The following is a 5,595-nucleotide window of genomic DNA, read 5'->3' on the forward strand; positions in this document are numbered from 1 at the left end:
TTTCGAACGAGAACTCAACTGTTACAAAAGGATTTCATTTTTTTGAACTTATTTGACCTCCATACTTTTTGTGTGTTCAAAATGCACCATTCAAAGGCACATCTCAAAATTTCAACAATTTCTGACTTCATTTGATATTTTTCGTGCATTTACTTTTTTTAGCTAGTTGACCCTCAAATTGAAAAACACTACAAATGAACTCTGAAAATGTTGAAAGTTGGCATGGTATCATCAATTCACCCACATAGAAATTGCTAAAAAGTTGAGAGGGTTACGACAAAAACTGGATGCACTTCGTGTACAAAACGGACAATCTATCTCGAAGTATCAGGGTTTCGAACGAGAACTCATCTGCTACAAAGGGAGTTCATTTTTTTGAACTTATTTGAAGTCCATACTTTTTGTGTGTTCAAAATGCACTATTCAAAGGCACATCACAAATTTTCAACAAGTTCTGATTTCATTTGGTATTTTTTGTGCATTTACTTTTTTTTTAGCTAGTTGACCCTGAAATTGAAAAACACTACAAATGAACTCTGAAAATGTTGGAAGTTGCCATGTTATCATCATTTCACCCACATATCATGTGCTAAAAAGTTGAGAGGGTTGTGATAAAAACTGGATGCACTTCGTGTACAAATCGGACAATCTCTTTCGAAGTATCAAGCTTTCGAACGAGAACTCATCTGTTACAAAGGGATTTCATTTTTTTGAACTTATTTGAACTCCATACATTTTGTGTGCTCAAAATGCACCAATCAAAGGCACATCACAAAATTTCAACAATTTCTGACTTTTGATATTTTTCGTGCATTTCCTTTTTTTTAGCTAGTTGACCCTCAAATTGAAAAACACTACAAATGAACTCTAAAAATGTTGAAGTTGGCATGGTATCATCATTTCACCCACATAGAATGTGCTAAAAAGTTGAGAGGGTTACGACAAAAACTGGATGCACTTCGTGTACTAAACGGACAATCTCTCTCGAAGTATCACGGTTTCGAACGAGAACTCATCTGTTACAAAGGTATTTCAGTTTTTTGAACTTATTTGAACTCCATACGTTTTATTTGTTCAAAATGCACCATTTAAAGGCACATCACAAATTTTCAACAATTTCTGAATTCATTTGGTATTTTTTGTGCATTTACTTATTTTTTTGAGCTAGTTGACCCTGAAATTGAAAAACACTACAAATGAACTCTGAAAATGTTGGAAGTTGGCATGGTATCATCATTTCACCCACATAGCATGTGCTAGAAAGTTGAGAGGGTTTCGACAAAAATTGGATGCACTTCGTGTACAAAACGGACAATCTCTCTCGAAGTATAAGGGTTTCGAACGAGAACTCATCTGTTACAAAGGGATTTCATATTTTTGAAATTATTTGAACTCCATACTTTTGTGTTCAAAATGCACCATTCAAGGGCACATCACGAAATTTCAACAATTTCTGACTTCATTTGGTATTTTTCGTGCATTTACTTTTTTTGAGCTAGTTGACGCTGAAATTGAAAAGCACTACAAATGAACTCTGATAATGTTGAAAGTTGGCATGGTATCATCATTTCATCCACATAGCATGTGCTAAAAAGTTGAGAGGGTTACGACAAAAACTGGATGCACTTTGTGTACAAAACGGACAATCTCTCTCGAAGTATCACTGTTTCGAACGAGAACTCATCTGTTACAAAGGGATTTCCTTTTTCTGAACTTATTTGAACTCCATACTTTTTGCGTGTTCAAAATGCACCATTCAAAGGAACATCACAAATTGTCAACAATTTCTGACTTCATTTGTTATTTATCGTGCATTTATTTATTTTTTGAGCTAGTTGACCCTGAAATTGAAAAGCACTACAAATGAACTGTGAAAATGTTGAAAGTTGGATTGGTATCATCATTTCACCCCACATAGCATGTGCTAAAAATTTGAGAGGATTACGACAAAAACTGGATGCACTTCGTCTACAAAACGGGCAACCTCTTTCGAAGTATCAGGGTTTCGAACGAGAACTCATGTGTTACAAAAGGATTTCATTTTTTTGAACTTATTTGAGCTCCATACTTTTTGTGTGTTCAAAATATACCATTCAAAGGCACATCACAAAGTATCTTTAGTACACATCACATAAAGTTTAATACATTAGTACACATCACATAAAGTTTAATACATTACATAGATTTATATTTCAATCCCTTGCCTATGATCGGTTTGGTCGTAACCATGGAGCATATTCATTATTTAACGAGATGCTTGGGTCAATTCTCACTATGAAGGGCTGAATTTCATCAAACTTATTATAATCTTCTGACATGTCTGTCTTGTCCTCGGTCCCCACAATGTTTCTTTTCCTTGAAAGTACTATTTGACACTTTGGCTCATCGTCCGATGTATTCATTTGCTTTTTTTTTCTTTTTTCCGGTCTAGAGGACATGTATTTCACGTAGAAAACCTGAGCAACATCATTGGCTAGGACGAATGGCTCGTCTCTGTAACCAAGATTATTGAGATGAAATGTTGCCATTCCGTACAACTGGTCTACCTTTACCCCTTCTCCATTCATGTTCACCCAACTACACCGAAACAAAGGGACCTTAAAAGTAGGTCCGTAGTCAAGGTCCCATATCTCCTCTGTGTGTCCTTTTTCCCATTCTTGTCTGTCGCATCATAGCGGACACCACTGTTTTGGTTGGTGCTCTTTTTATCTTGGGCGGTCGTGTAAAATGTATTCCCGTTTATCTCGTACCCTTGGAAATGTAATACAGTCGAAGAAGGTGACGCGACCAACAAGTCGAGTTGATCTCCAACAGTGTTGTCATTCGTGAGACTTGCTCGCAACCAACTGCCGAAAGTATCCATGTGTTTTTCTTCAATCCAGGAGATAACCTTCCCCGGGAACTTGCAGCGTACAAAATTCTCGTGCTCCTCGATATACGAAGCCACGAAGGTGGAACTTTTTAGAACTGTGTAGTGTGCTTGAGTGAAAGAATGCCCGTCCCTACATATCATTGCCTTCTTTCCTAGTGTGCCTTTTCCACTCAGTCTCCCCTCATGTCGCGATTCAGGACACCAATCGGCTTATGGTCAGGAAGAAAGTCTACACATAACCCAATGACGTCCTCTGTTCCATAGCCCTTGGAGATGCTTCCTTCTGGCCTAGCATGGTTATGAACATATTTCTTTAAGACTCCCATGAACCTCTCGAAGGGGAACATATTGTGTAGAAATACAGGACCGATAATGGAAATCTCGTCGACTAGGTGAACCAGGAGATGCGTCATAATATTGAAGAAGGACGGGGGGAACACCAACTCAAGACTGACAAGACATTGGACCACATCCTTCTGTAGCCTTTCCAGACGTTCTCGATCGATTACTTTCTAAGATATTGCATTGAGGAATGCACATAGCTTCACAATGGGTAATCGAACATTTTCCGGTAGAAGCCCCCTCAATGCAACCGGAAGCAACTACGTCATAATCACGTGGCAATCATGAGACTTCAGGTTCTGAAACTTTTTCTCTGCCATATTTATTATTCCCTTTATATTAGACGAGAAGCCAGTGGGGACCTTCATACTGCTCAGGCATTAAAAAAAGATTTCCTTCTCTACTTTGGTAAGAGCATAGCTGCTTAAGTATTGACGCACTTTATTAGTCTTCTTGTCGTATGGGTCTTTCATACGTTGCTGCTCCTCCCGTGCTTCTGTTGTATCTTTTGTCTTTCCATACACTCCCAGGAAGCCTAGCAGGTTCACGTAAAGATTCTTCGTCATGTGCATCACGTCGATTGAAGACCGGACCTCTAGGTGTTTCCAATAGGGTAGCTCCCAAAATAAAGATTTCTTTTTCCACATGGGCACGTGTCCGGTAACGTCGTCTTTCGGAATAGATTGACCGCCAGGACCCTTTCTAAAGATTACTATTTGATCCAAATCCTTGACCATAGCCAATAACTCATCACCAGTAGGGAGGTTAGGCTTCTTCCGGTGATCTGCCTCACCGTTTAAATGCTTGCCTTTCTTTCTTACGAGATGATTGGTCGGAAGAAATTGACGACACCCCAGGTAGACAACCTTCTTAGATTTTTCCAAATATGTACCTTTAGTCTTATCTAAACAGTGCGTTCATGCATTGTATCCCTTGTTTGACTGTCCTGAAATGTTACTAAGAGCAGGCCAATCATTGATGGTTACGAACAATAATGCTCGTAGGTCAAATTCCTGCTGATTGTGCTCATCCCACACACATACACCTGGTTTGGCCCACAACTGCAAAATTTCATCAACTAATGGCCTTAGGTACACATCAATGTCGTTGCCGGGTTGCTTCGGTCCCTGGATGAGCACTGGCATCATAATGAACTTCCGCTTCATGCACAACCAAGGAGGAAGGTTGTAGATACATAGAGTCACGGGCCAGGTGCTGTGACTGCAGGTCTGCTCCCCAAAAGGATTCATGCCTTCTGTACTTAGTGTTGGAAACATGCCCTAGAGGAAATAATAAAATGGTTATTATCATATTTCCTTGTTCATGATAATCATCTATTGTTCATGCTATAATTGTATTAACAGGAAACAGTAATACATGTGTGAATAAATAGATCACAATGTGTCCCTAGCAAGCCTCTAGTTGGCTAGCTCGTTAATCAATAGATTATCATGGTTTCCTGATCATGGGCATTAGATGTCATTGATAACGATATCACATCATTGGGAGAATGATGTGATGGACAAGACCCAATCCTGAGCATAGCACTAGATCGTATTGTTCATATGCTAAAGCTTTTCTAATGTCAAGTGTATTTTCCTTCGACCGTGAGATTGTGCAACTCTCGGATACCGTAGGAGTGCTTTGGGTGTATCAAACGTCACAACGTAACTGGGTGACTATAAAGGTGCACTACGGGTACCTCCGAAAGTGTCTGTTGGGTTGGTACGAATCGAGATCGGGATTTGTCACTCCACGTGACGGAGAGGTGTCTCTGGGCCCACTCGGTAGAACATCATCATGAGCTCAATGTGACTAAGGAGTTAGTCACAGGATGACGTGCTACGGAACGAGTAAAGAGACTTACCGGTAAGGAGATTGAACAAGGTATAGGTATACCAACGATCCAATCTCGGGCAAGTTCTATACCGACAGATAAAGGGAATTGTATACAAGATTGATTGAATCCTTGACATCGTGGTTCATCCGATGAGATCATCGTGTAACATGTGGGAGACACCATGGGTATCCAGATCCCCCTGATGGTTATTGGCCGGAGAGTGTCTCGGTCATGTCTGCATGCCTCCCGAACCCGTAGGGTCTACAAACTTAAGGTTTGATGACGCTAGGGTTATAGGGAATTGTTATACGAGGTTACCGAAGGATGTTCGGAGTCTCGGATGAGATCCCGGACGTCACGAGGAGCTCCGGAATGGTCCGGAGGTAAAGATTGATATATAGGATGGATTGGTTTGGACACCGGAAATGTTTCGGGCGTCACCGGTAGCGTACCGGGACCACCGGGACCACCGGAAATGGACCCGGGGGTCCACCGGGAGGGGCCACCAGGCCCAAGAGGCAGCGCGGGCCAAAAGGTGGAG

The sequence above is a fragment of the Hordeum vulgare genome, chromosome 1H (genome assembly GCF_904849725.1).
Source record: "Hordeum vulgare subsp. vulgare chromosome 1H, MorexV3_pseudomolecules_assembly, whole genome shotgun sequence".
In the NCBI taxonomy this organism is placed as follows: domain Eukaryota; kingdom Viridiplantae; phylum Streptophyta; class Magnoliopsida; order Poales; family Poaceae; genus Hordeum; species Hordeum vulgare.